General features: G+C 40.5%; 1 non-coding gene across 1 annotated transcript; it reads right to left on the minus strand.

The window, feature by feature from the left end:
- Positions 1 to 21254: 21254 nt before the first annotated feature.
- On the minus strand, positions 21255 to 21362 carry LOC112793486 (small nucleolar RNA R71). Its single transcript, XR_003198174.1, has one exon. It is a non-coding gene; the product is annotated as a small nucleolar RNA R71 (small nucleolar RNA).
- Between the last annotated feature and the right edge of the window lie 1205 nt (positions 21363 to 22567).

Genomic DNA, 22567 nt, shown 5'->3' on the forward strand with positions numbered 1-22567 from the left:
CAAGATCGATTAAAGCAACTTGAGAAAGAAGCCCAACATCAACGCGAAAAAGAAGAGGATCTACATCGGGAGATAAGGCAGCGCCAAGAATTAGAAGATAAGCTTTTAAAACTCGAAGCTGATCTCAAAACTAAAGCTACTCGATCCACCCCAGAGGATAGCTCTCACAAAGATCAAGATCCATTCACTAGGGAAACTATGAAGACCAAAATTCCAAAAGATTTCAAACTTCCGGATATGACTCTGTATGATGGCACCTCGGACCCCAACCACCATCTCAGCAACTTCAGAAGTAGGATGTACCTCACTGACGCCTCAGATGCAGTTTCCTGTAAAGCCTTTCCGACAACTCTTACCAAGACAGCCATTAGATGGTTCGACAACCTACCTCCAAAATCTATCTCGAGTTTTGACGACCTGGCCAAAAAGTTCCTGGGCAGATTTTTCATACAAAAGGACAAAGCCAAACACGCACCCAGCCTACTAGGAATCAAGCAAGGAGATCGGGAGAGTCTTCGTAACTACATGAAAAGATTCAACAAAGCATGCATGGACATACAAAGTCTACCAACAGAAGCTGCCATCATAGGCCTCATAAACGGCCTACGAGAAGGACCATTTAGCCAATCTATATCAAAGAAGTCCCCAGCATCCCTAGATGAAGTACAAGAACGAGCACAGAAGTACATTAACATAGAGGAGAATTCTCGACTTGGGGAAGCCTCGAGGTTCGGTTCTGCCTACCGAGATAAAGATAAAGAATCCAAGAAGAAGGAAGATCGCTCCGGGGAGAAAATCAAAAAATATCATAACTACACCCCTCTTTGGGTATCCTTGGTAGATGTTTACAAAGAGGTCTGCCATACGGAAAAAATACCCCCAGCTCGGCCACTCAAAGGCAAAAGGGGAGGAGGAAATCGGAACGAATACTGTGAGTATCACCGAGTCTGAGGACATTCCACCAACAAATGCTTTGACTTAAAAAACGTCATAGAGAAATTAGTAAGGGAAGGAAAACTAGATCGGTTCCTGGCCAATCGGGATGAAGAACCAAGAAAAAGAAGAAGGGATGAAGATGTCGGACGATCTGAACGATCACCCCGCACACCGGAAAGACATGTCCACGTGATACACGGCGGATTTACTGGAGGAGGAATCTCCAAATCATCCCGCAAGCGACACCTCAAAGAAGTATACCATGTCAAAGGCAAGAAAGAGGTACCAGACATCCCAGCAATCACATTTACCAAAGAAGATGCATCCGGAATCATCTCAGGACACGACGACCCCATGGTCATCACAATCATATTGGCAAACGCCAACCTCCACCGTACATTAATTGACCAAGGAAGCTCCGCCGACATCTTATTCAAAACTGCCTTCGACAAGCTCGGCTTAGAAGAAAAAGAGCTAAGAGCATACCCGAACAGCCTGTTCGGACTTGAGGATACACCAATACAGCCACTGGGATACGTATCATTACATACAACCTTCGGAAAGGGGAACCAATCCAGAACACATAAGATAGACTATATCGTGGTCGACGTAAGCTCAGCCTACAATGCCTTAATAGGTCGGACAACGTTAAATCAACTCGGAGCAATAGTTTCAACTCCACACCTATGTATGAAATTCCCAACTGCAGAAGGGATAGCTACAATAAAAGCAGATCAAAAGATGGTGTGTCACTGTTATAAAGAAAGTCTAAACCTCCGAGGCGAAGGAGAAGAGTTCCACACAATCGAACTCGGCGGAGATCAGAGATGAGAAGAACTCCGCCCATGACGCGAAGGAGAAATAGAAAGAGTCCTGATCGGAGATACCTCGGACAAAACAACTAATATTGGCACGATCTTGAAAGGATACGCAAAAGAATCATTAATACGATTTCTATGAGATAATGCTGATCTCTTCGCATGGAAAACTGCCGACATGCCAGGCATAGATCCCAAACTAATGAGCCACAAGCTGGCAGTCTACCCGGGATCCCGGCCGGTACAACAAAGACAAAGAAAACTCGGGCCAGAATGGTCTCAGGCTGTGGAAGAACAAGTACAAGCGCTACTAGAGGCAGGGTTCATAAGAGAAGTTAAATACCCACTATGGCTAGCAAATGTCGTCTTGGTGAAAAAGTCAAACGGGAAGTGGCGAATGTGCACTGACTACACCGACCTCAACAAAGCCTGCCCAAAAGACCCTTATCCACTCCCAAGCATCGATGCTCTAGTAGATGCCTCATCAGGATATAAGTATCTCTCGTTCATGGACGCATACTCAGGCTACAACCAGATTCCAATGTATCCACCAGATCAAGAAAAAACCTCGTTTCTCATACCAAAAGCAAATTATTGCTACATCGTAATGCCTTTCGGCCTTAAGAACGTGGGAGCCTCTTATCAAAGGCTAATGAATAAAGTCTTCTCAGACCACATCGGAAAAATCATGGAGGCCTATGTGGATGACATATTGATAAAGACACAAAGTGAAGAAATATTACTAACCGACTTGGCTCAAGTGTTTGACACCATACAGAAGCACGACATGCGACTCAACCCGGCTAAATGCACCTTCGCAGTGGAAGCAGGTAAATTTTTGGGCTTTATGCTCACACAAAGAGGAATCGAGGCAAATCCAGATAAATGCCAGGTCATACTCAACATGAAAAGCCCAACCTGCGTCAAAGAGGTACAACAACTCAATGGGAGATTGGCGGCCTTGTCCAGATTCCTAACAGGGTCAGCAATAAGATCCCTCCCCTTCTACGCTACCTTAAGGAAGGGAAAGAACTTCGAGTGGACAACAGAATGTGAACAAGCCTTCCGAGCCTTTAAAGAATTCTTGGGACAGCCCCCATCCTATCTCGACCACGAAAGGGAGAACCACTCATACTATACCTCGCAGTAGGAAGTCGGGCAATAGTCTCAGCACTAATTAGAGAAGATGAAAGGGGACAACAACCCGTCTACTTCATTAGTAAAGCACTACAGGGGTCAGAGCTGAACTACCAAAAAATAGAAAAATTTGCCTACGCTCTGATACTCGCATCTCGACGACTTCGCCCATACTTCCAAGTGCACACCATTAAAGTTCGGACCAACCAGCCCATAAAAGGGATATTCCAGAAAACAGATCTAGCAGGAAGAATCCTACAGTGGGCAATCGAGTTGTCCGAGTTCGACCTCCAATACGAGGCACGGACAGCCATCAAATCGCAATACCTGGCCAACTTCATCGCAGAATTCACAGACACCACGGAAATCCCCATAGAGTGGAACATATACGTGGACGGTTCCTCAAATAAAGCTGGAAGCGGTGCAGGTGTGGTAATCGAAAGCAACCAAGGAACCCAACTTGAGCTTTCCCTGAAATTCGAATTCCCGGCCTCAAACAACCAGGCGGAATATGAAGCATTATTAGCTGGTTTGAAGCTGGCTAGGGAAGTTGGAGCTCAGAAACTCAACATCTACAGTGACTCACAAGTCGTTACCTCACAAATAACGGGAAGCTACCAAGCCAAAGATCCTACCATGAAAAAATATTTGGATAAAACCAAAGAACAGCTCGGACAACTCGGGGAATATAGGATCTGCCACATACCCCGCGAGCAATGCCCGAGCTGACGCACTCTCAAAACTAGCCAGCACTAAACCAGGGGGCAACAATAGAAGCCTCATCCAGAAATACTGCAGAACCCATTAATATCGGAAGAAGAAAAAATCCTAGCCATAGCAGGTCGGGATCAAGGATGGATGACCCCAATAATTAACTACCTCAAAACAGAAGCGCTCCCCACAGATGAAAAGGAGGCAAAGAGGTTAAAAAGGGAGGCACAGTACTACACTATCATAAACAACACCCTATACAAAAGAGGGATCTCAACACCATTGTTAAAATGCGTACCGACCTCCAATACAAAGGAAGTCTTGGAGGAAGTACACAGCGGCATTTGTGGCAATCATCTCGGAGCACAAGCTCTCACCAAAAAGGTACTACGGGCGGGATTCTATTGGCCAACTCTACAAAAGGAAGCTACATAATTTGTAAAGACATGTCCACCATGTCAGAAGCATGCCAACTTTCACATCGCCCCGCCGGAAAAGCTCATCAGCGTGACCGCACCCTGGCTATTTGCAAAGTGGGGACTCGATCTTCTCAGACCCTTTCCCCATGGATCCGGAAAAGTCAAGTTTCTCATAGTAGGGGTAGACTACTTCACAAAATGGATCGAGGCAAAACCCCTAGCTAACGCCACTGCTCAAAGAAGTTGAAAATTCCTATATAGGAACATTATTACAAGGTTCGGGGTTCCATACTCCATCACCACGGATAATGGAACCCAATTCACAGATGCAGGCTTCAGAAAACTAGTAGCCGACTTGAACATAAAACATCAGTTCACCTCCGTCGAACATCCCCAAGCCAATGGACAAGCCAAAGCAGCCAACAAAGTCATATTGGCCGGGCTGAAACGGAGACTACAAGAAGCAAAGGGAGCTTGGGCCGAGGAACTTCCACAAGTCCTATGGGCATATCGAACAACTCCACATTCCACTACAAACGAATTACCATTTTGATTAACATACAGAGTGGAGGCAATGATTCCAATAGAAGTTAAGGAAGGGTCTCCCCGAGTAGTACACTACAATGAACAAACCAACACTCAACTTCAAAGAGAAGATCTCGACCTACTTCCGGAAATTCAAGAGAGAGCTCGGATCAAAGAAGAAGCACTAAAGCGGCGAATGGCTTCCAGATATAATCAAAAGGTAGTACCAAGAGGTTTCGCGGAGAATGATCTCATCTTAATCCGAAATGACATCGGAACAACTCGACCCGGAGAAGGAAAGCTGGCAGCTAACTGGAAGGGACCCTACCGAGTCACAGAAGTACTTGGGAAGGGCTACTACAGACTGTCCGAAGTCAAGGGACGATAACACCCCAGATCATGGCACGCCTGTAACCTAAGAAGGTACTATAGTTAGATAAAGGTCTCATCACAAGATGCACTCTTTTTCCTGAAAAGGTTTTTTAATGAGGCATCAAGATTGAGATTTAATCCGACTTAAGGGTATGAAAAACTCCCACCTGTATATATTTGCATTTTCTTTAAATAAAATACATTTCAGATATTCTACAAGTTCTCAAGACGCATTAATCTGAAGCATTCATCGTCCGATTATAAAGCAACGGATCGAACAGAAAGTGAAGAACAAATTCACTATACGATCTCGATAGGAATGATCGACCGACAAAGGTGAAAACGCGATTCACCTAAAGGTCGATTAAACCAGGACAGAAACCACCATCTACAAATCGGCAAAGATGAATACAGAATAATGCAAGAAGTTATCGAAAGTGATCCCAAAAAGAACCTGACGAGGTCTTATGGATTGCTATATAATAACTTAAAAAGACTGGCCGACACTAAAAAGTCGGACCAAGTCAACCCAAGTTATCAGCGAATCCCTGGAAAGAGGTCTGGCCAACCCTATTAAAGAGGAATTGCTATAACTTAGAAGAGATTGACCTAACGAAGTCGGTCTCCTACAAAGACAAGTTGTAAAAGTAATCCCTGAAAGAGACCTAACAAAGGTCCAAGAAAGAGGATTACAAAAACAACTTAGAAGAGATCGACCTAACGAAGTCGGTCTCCTACAAAGACAAGTTGTAAAAGTAATCCCTGAAAGAGACCTAACAAAGGTCCAAGAAAGAGGATTACAAAAACAACTTAGAAGAGATTGACCTAACGAAGTCGGTCTCCTACAAAGACAAGTTGTAAAAGTAATCCCTGAAAGAGACCTAACAAAGGTCCAAGAAAGAGGATTACAAAAATAACTTAGAAGAGATCGACCTAACGAAGTCGGTCTCCTACAAAGATAAGTTGTAAAAGTAATCCCTGAAAGAGACCTAACAAAGGTCCAAGAAAGAGGATTACAAAAACAACTTAGAAGAGATCGACCTAACGAAGTCGGTCTCCTACAAAGACAAGTTGTAAAAGTAATCCCTGAAAGAGACCTAACAAAGGTCCAAGAAAGAGGATTACAAAAACAACTTAGAAGAGATCGACCTAACGACGTCGGTCTCTGGTGCATGAAATTGCAATCACACTTTTGCAATCCCGCACAACTAACCAGCAAGTGCACTGGGTTGTCCAAGTAATACCTTACGTGAGTAAGGGTCGATCCCACGGAGATTGTCGGCTTGAAGCAAGCTATGGTTATCTTGTAAATCTTAGTCAGGATATCAGAAATTATCAAGATTGATTGTGAAAAGTAAAAGAACATGAAATAAGTACTTGTTTCGCAGTGATGGAGAATAGGTTGAGGTTTTGGAGATGCTCCATCTTCTGAATCTGTGCTTTCCTACTGTCTTCTTCTTCAAGCATGCAAGGCTCCTTCCATGGCAAGCTGTATGCAAGGGTTTCACCGTTGTCAGTGGCTACCTCCCATCCTCTCAGTGGAAATGTTCAACGCACCTTGTCACGGCACGGCTATCCATCAGTCAGTTCTCGATCAGGCCGGAATAGAATCCAGTGATTCTTTTGCGTCTATCACTAACGCCCCGCCTTCAGGAGTTTGAAGCTCATCACAATCATTCAGTCATTGAATCCTACTCAGAATACCACAGACAAGGTTTAGACCTTCCGGATTCTCTTGAATGCCGCCATCAGTTCTAGCTTATACCACGAAGATTCTGATTAAAGAATCCAAGAGATATCTACTTAATCTAAGGTAGAACGGAGGTGGTTGTCAGGCACACGTTCATAGTTGAGAATGATGATGAGTGTCACGGATCATCACATTCATCCGGTTTAAGAACAAGTAATATCTTAGAATGGAAGCAAGCATGATTGAATGAAAAACAGTAGTAATTGCATTAATCCATCAAGACACAGCAGAGCTCCTCACCCCCAACCATGGGGTTTAGAGACTCATGCCGTAGGAAGTACACAAAGAAACGTGTAAAGTGTCATGAGGTACAGATACAATGTCAAAAGATCCTATTAATAGTAAACTAGTAACCTAGGGTATACAGAAATAAGTAAATGACGTAAAAATCCACTTCTTGGTCCACTTAGTGTGTGCTTGGGCTGAGCATTGAAGCTTTCATGTGTAGAGACTTTTTCTGGAGTTAAACGCCAGCTTTTATGCCAGTTTGGGCGTTTAACTCCAAGTTTTATGCCAGTTCCAGCGTTAAACGCTGGAAATTCTGAGGCTGTTTTGCCACGCCGGTTTGGGCCATCAAAGCTCGGGCAAAGTATGGACTATTATATATTACTGGAAAGCCCAGGATGTCTACTTTCCAACGCCGTTGAGAGCGCGCGAATTGGGCTTCTGTAGCTCCAGAAAATCCACTTCGAGTGCAGGGAGGTCAGAATCCAACAGCATCTGCAGTCCTTTTCAGTCTATGAATCAGATTTTTGCTCAGGACCCTCAATTTCAGCCAGAAAATACCTGAAATCACAGAAAAACACACAAACTCATAGTAAAGTCCAGAAAAGTTAATTTTAACTAAAAACTAACTAGATCATACTAAAAACATACTAAAAACAATGCCAAAAAGCGTATAAATTATCCGCTCATCAGTCTCCTACAAAGATAAGTTATAAAAGTAATCCCTTAAAGAGACCTGAGAAAGGTCCAGGAAAGAGGATTACAAAAATAACTTAGAAGGGGACCAACACAAAGAAATCAGTTATAAGGCGCTAAAAATACAAACAAAAGCGAGGAAACCGAGAAACAAGTCGGACCCCCTACAGTCACGACCTCAAAAGGATCCAAGCTACAAACAATAAGTACGAAAGCAATCTAAAGAGGCCAAGCAGTGAGATTCCAGCAGATACCCTGCTAAAGCACAATGAAAGAATAGTATGATAAAGCTTCAAGAGGCCACCAAAATCAACCTCAGAGAAACCATTATGTTTTCAAAATAAAGTTGCTAAAAGTAGCAACTGGAGTATCAACAGTCAAATAAAACATCATTCACAAAAAGAGTTCAAAGCCCACAAACCGGGCTATTTACACAAATACTTAAAGGAGATCAACCAAGATCTCGAGCCTTCCCGACAGCATCAGTACGGGGAGAAGGAGGGCAAGTCTGAATAGGCACAGCATCTACAGTTCCATCATCCCGGTTAAGAATCTAGCAATCTGGATCAGACGTAACGGGAGGAACTGAGGAGGTTGATACTTTAAGAGAAGGCACTGGGGGAGGGTCAGCATCATCATCATCCTGGTCATCAGGGACAATCTTACCATCCCTCACAACATTATCCAGGCTGATGAGAGTCAAGTCGGCATCAGGAGCAACAATCCGGAACTACTCCATCAGGTTCTCGGAGGTAGCAGTCACGCTGCTCACAAGGTGACCCTGAAGCTCACCATAATTAACCCGAGCAGTTTCCAAATCTTCCCAGAGATGCATCAATTCCCTATAAGTCGAGACATAGCTATCCTTATACTTCAGTGCCATGTCTTCAGCCAACTTCAAAGAAGCAGCCAAGGCAATAGAGCTGGCCTTCTCACCCTCCAGCTCCTTCTCCACCTTCGCCAACTTCACCTCCAACTCATCCTTCAAACCCTTGATCCGATCAAATTTTGACTTGGCCTCCTCCATGAAGGATTTTGTGGCATGAATCGGGATCCCCTGAACTGTTCGGAAAATAGCCGCACCCATATGAGCCATCTTCACACTACTTTTGGTGATAAAATCCAGATGCTGAAGAAGAGACACGTCGTCCATGGAAAGCCCACCATATGGGGCAATTTGTTGGTCAACAAACTCGATAACATCAAAGTCTGGGGCATCCAGGTTAAAGGGCTCGGATGTTTTTTGCTTTTTTAAGGGAGGGACACCAGAAGCAACGGCAGAAGTCTGAGGAGGATCGACCTGATGAAACCGAGGAGTAGGAATTACTTCTTCAGCCCGAGAGAACTCGGCACAGGAGGCTTCACTGGGACCTGAAAAGATCCTTCGCCGGCCACTTTGGCGGAGATGTTCAGAGCAGCAGTTGCCTTCTTTGCCCTTTTAAAGGCCTTCATGGAGTCGTTGTTCTTTGACATCTCTGCAAATACAGAATTAGCCACAGCAAAGAGTTATGGTCACAACAAAAGGAAGAAAAAAATTAAGAAACAAGTATAAGAGACAAGTCAGACAAGTACCCAAAACAGTCCGAACCAAGGACGGGTCATTCAAAAACCTTTTTATATCAAGGTGGTGTGGTTTCCCCCACAGATCCTCAAGAACAACAACAAAAGTACGCTCAACATCATCAAGCATCTCCCAGGTATAGCGAGACACTCTCACATCCCTCTGCCACTCTAGAGGGAAAGAAGGCTCATCATTTTCATCAAGAAAAAAGGGGCGGGCCCCCTCGACAGCACGAACCTTAAAGAAGTAATTCTTGAAGTCCTTAGAGGACTCATCATACATAGCAAAAACTTTGTGGCCCTGGGCGGACCTGAAGGAAACCCAGGAAGCTTTCTTTTTTGAAGAACTGCCAGGCTTGACGGAAACAAACAAATAAAGGAAAAGAGTCTGGGAAGGTGTTACATCTAATTCACGGCAGAGAAGTTAAAAAATTTTAATAAAACCCCAGGAATTGGGGTGAAGCTGGGATGGGGCAATATTACACGACCACAACAGGTCGGTCTCAAAAGCAGTAAAAGGAAAAGTAACGTTCAACTGGCTGAAGAAGTATTCATAGGCATAGAAGAAGGGACGCTCCCTCTCAATGGAAGTCGGAAAACAAACTCTCTCATCAGAATCAGGAGCAATAAGCTTGTAATCCTCTTCACGAGCATTGTTACCACAAATCCTATGGCGCTTCCTCAGCTCTGTGCAAAACTCAGCATCCACAACAGAAACACACAACAAAACAAGGGAGTCCAGCCAATCGGACATCCCCTCAGGAACTCTGGAAGACATCTCTACAATGTTATTGCGAGAAGACATGAGGCCAACTAACCCTACAAGTAAGAAAAAGGATGGGGTTACCACAAACATCTCGGACGAAGGGAGAAAACAACTCGGTCAATACTTCTCAGGCGATGGAACAAAGAAAAGGAAAACCCCAAGACTCAAACCAAAAGTCCTGGGGCATCCTTTGGAGGCAGTAACAAAGCAAGGTTTCCAAAAATAAATCTACATCCCAGCATATCTCAAAAAGAAATCCAAAAAATAGCAAAACACCTTTCTGCAAGGAGAAATATAAAAATCATTGCACTCTACCAAACACACCAAGCAGAGACCATTAAAGATGCAACCTTTTTTCAAGATCAAACAAAAAGCAAATCTTCAAACAAAGCGAGGAACGGACGCAGATTTTTATCAAGTATCAAGCAGGAAAAAACCACAAGCAACAATAAAACCCTAGAAAACCTCAACAGAAAAGCCAAGACAATGCATAAAACAAAGACAGGAAGAACATGTTACAGTGGCAAGCAAATACAAGGCTTCAAAAAGATTCAAACTTTCAAACATGCAAAACCAAAGCTTCACCAGAAATTGAAAAATGAAGCTACAAGAAAGCCAGTACTTACCAGGAAAAGAACAGCAAGCTTCCAGGAAATTGAAGATGGAGACGAAATCTGGGACGCCCTCTCACAAGCAGAAGCGCAAACGAAAGAACAGAAAGCAAAGAGAGCAGAGAAAAGAAGTTACGAAAAGGCTAAAGGAGAAAAACCGTTTCTGGATTTCCAAAATAAAAGTAAAGAACCAAAGGGAAACGAGGCAATTAATGCTCAAATTAAAGAGGGCATTAAACCCTCGCACGTTCCCAAAAAAAAGCACCGATATAAAAGCGCGCGTCTTTTAGAAGAAACGTACTACATTCAAAGCTGATACAAAAGAAGTCGACAAAATTCTTGAGTTTGGCTTCACCAAAGAAAGACCGAAGTCAAGGACACAATCTCAAAAAAAAGACCGAGCTCAAGCAGGGGCACTGTTCATATCTGGGTCGAGCTGTTCGACCCGAGATGTTCTACAGACAAAGCGACCGACCTCTTCAGGTCAGGACAATCCGACCTCCTCTCAAAGAGCTCGGCCAAGTCACGAGAAAGCCCAAACAAAGGGCCCAAATAGAGGAACACACCCCAAATCCTAAGGCAGCCCAAGCCTACAAGAGAAGGGCGATTCCCTTGAAGATAAGATGACCTCACTTAAAGATAAAGATAAGATAAGATAACTAACTTATCTTATCCACAGGAGGCCACATCTCACCATTATAAATGCACTGGAGCACCCAGGTATAACTCATACTCTGATTCTACTCAATACCTGCTTAATACCCTTGCTAACTTAAGTATCGGAGTCCCTTGTAGGTACCCCCCACCCTCCGGGGACGAAGGATCAGCAGCACTTTCAGTCCCGCAAGTCGGACACACCAGCTCCGGCCGTAATACACCTGTTGGACACGTCGGTCCCGACCAACACAGAAGATCTCGACCGAGATCGACCTACAGTTTCAAGTCACCCTCAGAATAGCCACTAAACCCCATTGTTAATATGGACATGAACTTTCAAGAGATTCAATCCTTCTTCATTAAATCTAATTTTTTTTCTTTTCCTTTTTCTTGATGACAAGCAAAGTTTTAAGTTTTGTATTGTGATGCATTCGCATCATTAGTGATTTTCTTATGTTTTTCTTATGTTTTCTTCTTATTTTAGTAGGTTTCATTACATAATCTTCCTTTAATCTCATCACTTTTAGATATCATTTTCTACTTAGTATTTTCAAAGTGTTTTTAAGGAAATACAAGATTAAAGAGATGAAAATCAAATGGCAAGAAAATGTTGCTCAAGGGGCAAGCAAAGTCCGTGAGGACCCTAGCCATGGAAGTAAGATGAAGACCATGCATGCCATACAGGGAGCAGGGGGTGCCATTCCCTGGAATCAAGAAACAGAGGTGTTACATGCCTGGAGCAGGGCATGCCATGCCCTACCAAGAAAATCAATCCCTGGAAGCACACAAGGCTGCGGCATTAGACGCCTAGGAGAGGGCGCGCCATGCCCTAGGCTCAGCCCGATGAGGGCGTGCCATGCTGCTGATGGGCGTGCTATGCCAAGCCCAAAACTCTAATCCCAATTACATGCCAATCAGCTTACGTGCCACGCCAGTTATGTTCTCTCCAAAGCCCAACCTCAAGGAATTGGTTTCCGTTTTGATGATTGAAGAAGATTTTGTTTTGATTAGATTTGAATTCAATTTAATTCTATTTTGATTATATTATTTGAATTTGAATTAGGAACTATCTTAATTATTCTAATTAAGTTAAGATAGGATTTTGTTTTGAATTTGAATTAGAGAAAACATAGGTATAAATAAGTTAATTACATTTACAGTCATAACCTGGCTCCTTGGTCACAGTTTCATTGTCGATTTTGCACCCACCATGAGCAACTAATCTCTCTGCAAAGGGCTAGGAGCACTATTTATATTTTTATAAATTATTAACCTAAGTTTTCTTCTATTTTAAAGTATTGTATTGCTCTGTTTTATAATTGAGTTTTCGTTCTTCATCTTTAAAGGATTAGTAGTGTCGATAGGCATACTAATCCTGTTTTGAATTTGTTTATTGCTTCGACAGAACTAATATCCAAATTATGCATGAAAACTCTTTCACATGACTTTTTGAATCAACTAGATATAGTAGTTTTTAAAGTATGCGACACCATACATGATTTGTCAATTATCCTAGTTTTGAATACATGACATATAATTTGGATTAGAACAATTTTTGAAAATTGTGTTTTCTTATAAGATTCAATCGGACAGGACTAACTTGGATACATGACATATAATCCGACCTAAGGACTACTTTTGAATCTTATGAGGAACTGAATCAGATTTTGCACTTAACCTCTTCGATCAATCGATCGACCAAGACATTATCGGTTGGTTAATTCAAGGGAAACCAAGGAGCCAAGATATTAGAAATCGGTTAATTAAAATTCATCGTGAAAATATCTTTGCTTGCTTTAGAATAGGAAAACGAAGTTTGGTTTTTCTAAGAACTTAAATATCTCTGAAACCCTTGACTTTTCTGTTATATATTCTTTTTCAATCAATTATGCATTCACTGCCCTCAAGCAATCCAACATTCAAGCCTTTCAGGTTTTCAGCAAGTTTCAAACATTCATTAATTCCAGGTTTTATTGATTTAATTATTTATTTAACTCGATATTTGTGTGCTCAGTCCTTTAATCTTGGTGGGAACGATATCCACTCACAGTGGTATTACTTGAACAATCTAGTGTACTTGCTGGCATCCGTGAGCCTCACTTTTCGCTCATCAAGCAGAGAGGAGAAAATGACACAGCCATGTATCCTGGTTTAGCTACGTTGTACAATGTAGCCAACATCCAGTGTCCACTACAACAGTAGTAGAATTTTCACTATCTTTTCAAATTTTACATTCATCAACACCCAAGGATTCAATCTAATCTTGTCAAGGAGAAATCAAACTTCTACCTAAGCTTGACTTGGCTAGATTTACTCCATAGACTCACAACACACTAAGTGCACACCCAACTTAGCAAGGGACATATCTCAGATACAAGATACAAAACAAAAATACAATCAAAAGAGATATGACATAAATCTTGGCTTTTCTCTCTAAGTTGCCTCTCTTTGTCTTTTCTCTCAATGGTTTTTTCTTTATGCTTTACATATATGCCTTTTTCATTGAAGTAAAACAACGAAAGATAAAACATAGAACCTGAATATTCAATGATAAATTATGAAGGAGATTGTGTAGAATAACTCAAAAGCTTTAAGCTTGACCCCATTTCTGAGTTCTCAAATGTAGCTTTTCATCTTAGTGGAATGCTTCCTTTAGTGTAGGTGTAATGCTTCCAAGACTTTAAACTTTGAGTTGTGAGGATTCTCTGAAATCATAATTTAAGTTCTTTCTCCTTGATAAAATTGAAATTGATTTTTTTTTCTTTTTGTATGGAGTAAGGTTTCCAAGGTTAGGGTTTGCTAAATTGAGTCAACACATTGAATCTTGAATTGGCTGAAGTCTTCTCTTTCTTTTCATAAATCAGACTAAAAGTTAAGCAGCGCAGAAGAGAGCTGAGTAACAGCTTTATTGATTTGGGTTCCTCAATAAGTTTGCCAAATTCAAACCCTTAATCTTGTATTTTGGCCCCAAGTTTTAATATCAACCATTGATTTACAGCAGAAGAAAGTAGCCTCAACTTTCTTCTTGTTACCCAAAATGCAAGTGCAGAGGAAAAGTAAATTCAACAAGTAATTGACTTGCATGATAATGAAAACTTTTTACCTTTTTCTTTTGATTATGCTTGATTTAAGCATTTTGATTTTTGTTCCATTGATTTGACATTACCTCCAAAATTTTGCTTTCTCTTCTTTCTTTTTTGATGTTTGATCTAAAGATGAACTTCCTTTGTTTTTCTATGTTTTACCCGAATTAACAAAGCACCATCAGCAGCAAGATTCTTTTCTTTTATGAAGACAATGGACCAGATTATGAGCTTGGTCCAAGTAGCTATGATTCAGATACTTGGTTCTATTGTTTGGGTTGCACAAATAATTTTTGGGTCTGCTACACTAACACATGGATCAAATACAAATTGGACTTTTAACCCAACCGAATATAATGTTTGTCATTATCATTTATTTTGTTGTTTACTAAACTCAGTAGTATAAAGTCGGAGGCTAAGTGAATCTCAAATAGAAGGTCAATGTTCCGGCTACGGGTCAGAGTAGTATAAATAGCCGGAATTGGAAAATTAGAATATAGGTTTTCGGATCTTGGGGTTGATCTATATTTTGGGTTTTCTTGAATGTACTTTTACTAGTGTTAAACCCGTACGATGTATGGGATTACATTTTAATTTGACATGATAAATAAAAAATAATATTCTATAATCATAAACTTCTCGAGTTTAGTATAACACTATCATCGTCATTATATAATAAACATACTGAATATGTTGTTTCATCTTTATTCAAAGTAAAATGCAAATGGAACCGTTTGAAGTCTATAATATTCTTGAACCATAAGGGAAAAGACCTGAAAAAATAATAACATATATAACTGTAATAGTAGTATGTCAATTTTACACTAAACTTTATATCAAAAAGCTAATAAAAATTTATCGACAACCTAGTATTTGACTAACCTCATTAGAAAAGCAATTGGCATATGATGTTTTGATCCCTGTTACACATTTTATTTCAAGTCTAAAAATAGAGTTATAGATAAATTAGTTGTATCTACAGTAAATATTTGTACAAACGTGTAATCATAACATGTTATTAAAATGAAAATACTATTTTTCTTACCTAAATGTTATTAAAAACTTCTTTGAACACGACATTTGTTGTTGATGACTTCGGATTGCCGTCTTCGTCCAAAATTAGAACCTTGAGGCCACTGTGACTCTTAACTCTTAACAAAGTGATAAACCACTATTTTATGGTTTATATTGTGTTTAATTGAGTGGTTTTTATCAAATTCTTGCCCACTTATTCATATGATTTGCATGATTTTACAATTCCTTCCTAGTTTAGTTCTATGGTTGAAAACTTGCTTCCTAGAGATTTTTTAATTACGTATTTTAACTCTCCTTTATACCATTCGATGCCGTGATCCGTGTGTTAAGTGTTTCAGGCTTCATAGGGCAAGAATGGCTTAGAGAATGGAGAGGAAGCTTGCAAAAAGGGAAGGAGCACAAGAAATAAAGGAGATAACCAGCGAACAGCGATGCACACGCATGGCTGACGCGTGCACGCGATTTGGACAAAATCACAGCGACGCGTACGCGTAGATTAGAGTTCGCACAAATGACATGAGCGCGTGCCTGACGCGCACGCGTGGAGAGAAAAATCGTCAAACGACGCGTACGCGTGACCAACGCGTACGCGTGACATGCGCGATCTGCAGAAAATTCAGGAAATGCTGGGGACGATTTTGGCCCGCGTTTTGACCCAGGTTTCGGCAGAGAAACACAGAATAAAGCCAGAGAACATGCAAAGACTCAAGGGATACTGAATAATTCATTCATAATTCACAATTTTAGTTTTTAGATGTAGTTTTGGAGAGAGAGAAGCTCTCTCCTCTCTCTTAGAATTTAGGATTTGGATTCCTCTTAAATGATTTAGGATTTCTTCTTCTCAATTTCCAGGTTTAATGTTCCTTTTATTTATTTTCCCAAATTAACTTATGAACTTTTCCATGTTAGATTTGATTTCTTTTATTAATGCAATTTGAGGTATTTCAAATATACGATTTTTATTTAGCTTTCTATATTCTTGGTTCTGGTTGATTAATTGGTGACTCTTGAGTTATCAAACTCATCGTGATTGATAATTGTTATCTTTTCGGATTGATTTAGATTCCTATAACTCTAGTCTTTCCTTAGGAGTTGACTAGGACTTTAGGAGTTAAATTGATTTGTCCACTTGACTTACCTTCATAGTTAGAGGTTGACTGCGTGGGAGCAAAAATATAATTCTCATCACCATTGATAAGGATAACTAGGATAGGACTTCCAGTTTTCATACCTTGCCAAGAGTTTTCTTTGCTATTGATTCAATTCCCTGCAATCTATTTTCCTTGTTCAACCTTTCAAAAACCCAAAAATATTGTTTTCCATAACCAATAATAAACCATACTTCCCTGCAATTCCTTGAGAAGACGACCCAAGGTTTGAATACTTCGGTTTATAAATTTTATTGGGTTTGTTACTTGTGACAACCAAACTTTTGTACGAAAGGATTCTCTATTGGTTTAGAAACTAGACTTACAACGCGATTATATTTGTGAAATTCTTTACCGATAGAAAATCCGATCGTCACAACGCAATGTAAAGTTGTCCATGGGTGAACACTAATTTTGGCAAGTAAAGTCCTACATGCAATAATGATTGATCCTGAATCTTGTTGATGGTCATTGCAAAGGACACTGTTAATGGAAATTGCCTCCATTTGAATTTAAATGGCTATCTTGAATCTGAAGAGACCAAGTTCATTCTTGGAATTTACACTTTGTCGCCAATATTTCTATCGGTCACTACCGTCTCTCCAATTATGTTGTTGCCAAGTTCGTTAACTATCTTTGTCCCGTTGTATAAACCTGAAGTCTGGTCTATGTTTCGCAGTAGGATTACAGTGACTCCTAGCTTCAAAGTCAACTTATGGTTGGGTAGTTTCGAATATTTGATTTTATTTAGGAACTCTGGTGTGAACCACTCTTATTTTACATCTTCATTCTCATCATCTTGATATGTTGTGTCAGATATTAGACACTCATTTTCCATCCCTGGGAAGATTATCAAGACAAAATTGTTTTGCCTTCTCGATACTTGATGAGCGGATAATTTGTATACTTTTTGGCATTGTTTTTAGTATGTTTTTGATATGATATAGTTAGTTTTTGGTATATTTTTATTAGTTTTTAGTTAAAATTCACTTTTCTGGACTTTACTATGGGTTTGTGTGTTTTTCTGTGATTTCAGGTATTTTCTGGCTGAAATTGAGGGACCTGAGCAAAAAATCTGATTCTGAGACCAAAAAGGACTGCAGATGCTGTTGGATTCTGACCTCCCTGCACTCGAAGTGGATTTTCTGGAGCTACAGAAGCCCAATTGGCGCGCTCTCAACGGCTTTGGAAAGTAGACATCCTGGGCTTTCCAGCAATATATGATAGTCCATACTTTGCCCAAGATTTGATGGCCCAAACCGGCGTTCAAAGTCACCTCAGGAAATCCCAGCGTTAAACGCTGGAACTGGCACCCAAATGGGAGTTAAACGCCCAAACTGGCACTAAAGCTGGCGTTTAACTCCAAGAGGAGTCTCTGCACGAAATTTGCTTCATTGCTCAGCCCAAGCACACACCAAGTGGGCCCGGAAGTGGATTTTTATGTCATTTACTCATTTCTGTACACCTTAGGTTACTAGTTTTCTATAAGTAGGACCTTTGACTATTGTATTAGAAGTCTTTGGATCTTTATATCTTTTGATCACTTTAGATCTTAGATCATTGGGAGGCTGGCCATTCGGCCATGCCTAGACCTTATGCTTATGTATTTTCAACGGTGGAGCTTCTACACACCATAGATTAAGGTGTGGAGCTCTGCTGTACCTCGAGTATTAATGCAATTACTATTGTTCTTCCATTCAATTCCGCTTGTTCTTTATCCAAGATATCACTTGTTCTTCAACTTGATGAAGGTGATGATTGACGCCCATCACCATTCTCACCCATGAACAAAGTGACTGACAACCACTCTTGTTCTACTAGCTTCCGAGGCTCTAGTGAATATCTCTTGGATTCCTGATTGCACGATGCATGGTTGATCGTCTGACAACCGAGTGCTCACCTGACAAACGAGCCAACCATTCCGTGAGATCAGAGTCTTCGTGGTATAGGCAAGAACTGATGGCGGCATTCAAGAGAATCCGGAAGGTCTAACCTTGTCTGTGGTATTCTGAGTAGGATTCAATGACTGAATGACTGTGACGTGCTTCAAACCTGTAACTTACTGGGCGTTAGTGACAGACGCAAAAGAATCACTGGATTCTATTCCAGTAGGGGAGGGAACCACACCGGTGATTGGCAGCACTGTGACAGAGTGTGTGCATTAGCTTTCACTGCGAGGATGGGAGGTAGCTGCTGACAACAGTGAGACCCTACACGAGCTTGCCATGGAAAGGAGGAAGAAGGATTGGATGAAGACTGTAGGAAAGCAGAGAGACGGAAGGGAAGGCATCTTCATACGCTTATCTGAAGTTCCTACCAATGAATTACATAGGTATCACTATCTTTATCTTTTATGTTATTTTCGTTCATCACCATATACATTTGAGTTTGCCTGACTAAGATTTACAAGATGACCATAGCTTGCTTCAATACTAACAATCTCCGTGGGATCGACCCTTACTCACGTAAGGTTTATTACTTGGACGACCCAGTGCACTTGCTGGTTAGTTGTGCGAAGTTGTGTAATGCCATGGTATTGAGCCACCAAGTTCTTGGAGCCATTACCGGGGATTATGAGAGTTGTGAAAAAGTATAGTTCACAATTTCGCGCACCAAGTTTTTGGCGCCGTTGCCGGGGATTGTTCAAGTTTTGAGCAAGCTTTTGGTAACATCAGTGCCAAGATCCGGCAACAACATCAAGTTTTTGGTGTTATTGCCCGGGATTGTTTAGGCTGGACAACTGACGGTTCATCTTGTTGCTTAGATTAGGTATTTTTTTTTTTCAGAGCTCTTAAGAATGAATTCTAGTGTTTCAAGGTGATGTTCTTATCATCACCAAAGCTGATTGATCTTCATCAATTTAGCTCTTGAATGCAATGTCCTGCTGAAGCTTGGCCGGCCATGTCTAATTTCTTTAGACTAAAGCTTTAGACTAACATTGCATGATTCCTGGAATTCTCATTAAGAATTTTGATACCTTTATTTTCTTTTTCTACATAATTTTCGAAAAATCCAAAAAAAAATTATAAAATCATAAAATCCAAAAATATTTCTTTTTTGAGTCTAGAGTCTCATCTTAAGTTTAGTGTCAATTGCATGTTTCTGTTCTTATTGCATTCATGCATGTGTCCTCATTGATCTTCAAGTTGTTCTTGATGATTTCCTTGTTCTGATCTTTGAATTCTATTGACTTGAGTGTTTTGTGTGTCTCATATGCATTTTCGTTTTGTTAGTGTCAGTAGTATACAAACTGCTAAGTTTGGTGTCTTGCATGCATTGTCATTTGATTCTTGTTGCATTTTGGTTTGTCCTTATTATTAAAAATCCAAAAATATTTTTAATTTGTGTCTTTTCAAGTTAATAATACAGAGAATTGAAGATTCAGAACATACAGCAGAGGAATTGCACAGAAAAAGCTGGGCGTTCAAAACGCCCAGTGAAGAAGGACAGACTGGCGTTTAAACGCCAGCCAGGGTACCTGGTTGGGCGTTTAACGCCCAAAAGGGTAGCATTTTGGGCGTTAAACGCCAGAATGTATACCATTCTGGGCGTTTAACGCCAGGATGGCTAGGGGAGGAAGATTTTGTTTTCAAATCAGATTTTTTCTAAGTTTTCAAAATCTTTTCAAAATCAAATCTTTTTCAAATCAATTTTCAATCAAATCTTTTTCAAAATTAACTTCTTTCCTTTTTCAAAAATACTTATTAACAATTAATGATTTGATTGAACATTTTTTGCCTTTTCTGTTGAGGAAGGTTTTATGTTTGATTCATATCTTTTCTTGTTAGGCAAGTCATTAATTTTTAAAATCATATCTTTTCAAATTGTTTTCAAATCATATCTTTTAAAATTGTTTTCAAATCATATCTTCTCAATCACATCTTTTTAAAACCAATCATATCTTCTTAACCACATCTTTTTCAAAATAGTTTTCAATCAAATGTTTCTGATTTCTAATTTCAAAATCTTTTTCAAAAATCATTTGATTTCTTTTCCCTTTTCATTTTCGAAAATTAAGTAATGTTTTTCAAAAATATTTTTTTAAATTTTCCACTTAATTTTCGAAAATTACTTCCCTCCTTCTCACATCCTTCTATTTATGGACTAACACTATCCCTTAATGCAAAATTCGAACTCCATCTTCTTTGATAAGTTCGAATTTTCCACTACTGTCTTCTACTCTCCTTTTCCTCTGACACTTCAAGGAATCTCTATACTGTGACATAGAGGATTCCACATTTTCTTGTTTCCTTCTCTTTCTTATGAGCAGGAGCAAAGACAAAGGCATTCTTGTTGAGGCTGATCCTGAACCTGAAAGGACCTTGAAGAGAAAGCTAAGAGAAGCCAAAGCACAACTCTCTTTAGAGCACCCGAACGAACTCTTCAAGGAAGAAGAACTCATGGCAGCCGAAAACAACAACAATGCCAACAATGCAAGGAAGGTGCTTGGTGACTTTACTGCACCTACTCCCGATTTCTATGGGAGAAGCATCTCTATCCCTGCCATTGGAGCAAACAACTTTGAGCTTAAGCCTCAATTAGTTTCTCTAATGCAACAGAATTGCAAGTTCCATGGACTTCCACTGGAAGATCCTCATCAGTTTTTAGCTGAGTTCTTGCAAATCTGTGACACAGTCAAGACTAATGGGGTTGACCCTGAGGTCTACAGACTGATGCTATTCCCTTTTGCTGTAAGAGACAGAGCTAGAACATGGGTGGACCCTCAACCTAAAGAAAGCCTGGACTCTTGGGAAAAGCTAGTCAATGCCTTCTTGGCAAAGTTCTTTCCACCTCAAAAATTGAGTAAGCTTAGAGTGGAAGTCCAAACCTTCAGACAGAAGGAAGGAGAATCCCTCTATGAAGCTTGGGAAAGATACAAACAATTGATCAGAAAGTGTCCCACTGATATGCTTTCTGAATGGAGCATCATAGGTATTTTCTATGATGGTCTCTCTGAACTGTCCAAGATGTCCTTGGATAGCTCTTCTGGAGGATCTCTTCATCTGAAGAAGACGCCTACTGAAGCTCAAGAACTGATTGAAATGGTTGCAAATAACCAATTCATGTACACTTCTGAAAGAAATCCTGTGAACAATGGGACTAGTCAGATGAAAGGAGTTCTTGAGATTGACACTCTGAATGCCATATTGGCTCAGAATAAAATATTGACTCAACAAGTCAATATGATTTATCAAAGTCTGTCTGGGATGCAAAATGCACCAAGCAGTACTAAGGAAGCTTCATCTGAGGAAGAAGCTTATGATCCTGAGAACCCTTCAATAGAAGAGGTGAATTACATGGGAGAACCCTATGGAAACACCTACAATCCTTCATGGAGGAATCATCCAAATCTTTCATGGAAGGATCAACAGAGACCTCAACAAGGTTTCAACAATAATAATGGTGGAAGGAACAGGTTTAGCAATAGCAAGCCTTTTCCATCATCTTCTCAGCAACAGACAGAGAGTTCTAAGCAGAATACCTCTGACTTAGCAACTATGGTCTCTAATCTGATCAAAACCACTCAAAGTCTCATGACTGAAACTAGGTCCTCCATCAGAAATCTGGAAGGACAAGTGGGTCAGCTGAGCAAGAAAATTACTGAACTCCCTCCAAGTACTCTTCCAAGCAATACAGAAGAAAATCCAAAAGGAGAGTGCAAAGCCATTAACATGGCCGAATTCTGGGAGGAAGAAGAGGCAGTGAACGCCACTGAGGAAGACCTCACTGAACGTCCACTGACCTCCAATGAGTTCCCCAATGAGGAACCTTGGGAATCTGAGGCTCAAACTGAGACCATAGAGATTCCATTGGACTTACTCCTGCCATTCATGAGCTCTGATGAGTATTCTTCCTCTGAAGAGGATGAGTATGTCACTGAAGAGCAAGTTGCTAAATACCTTGGAGCAATCATGAAGCTAAATGACAAGTTATTTGGAAATGAGACTTGGGAGGATGAATCCCCTTTGCTCACCAAAGAACTGAATGACTTGTCTAGGCAGAAACTACCTCAAAAGAGGCAAGATCCTGGGAAGTTTTCTATACCTTGTACCATAGGCACCATGACCTTCAAAAAGGCCTTGTGTGACTTAGGGTCAAGTGTAAACCTCATGCCCTT

The sequence above is a fragment of the Arachis hypogaea genome, chromosome 3 (assembly GCF_003086295.3).
Source record: "Arachis hypogaea cultivar Tifrunner chromosome 3, arahy.Tifrunner.gnm2.J5K5, whole genome shotgun sequence".
NCBI classification, from domain to species: Eukaryota; Viridiplantae; Streptophyta; class Magnoliopsida; order Fabales; family Fabaceae; genus Arachis; species Arachis hypogaea.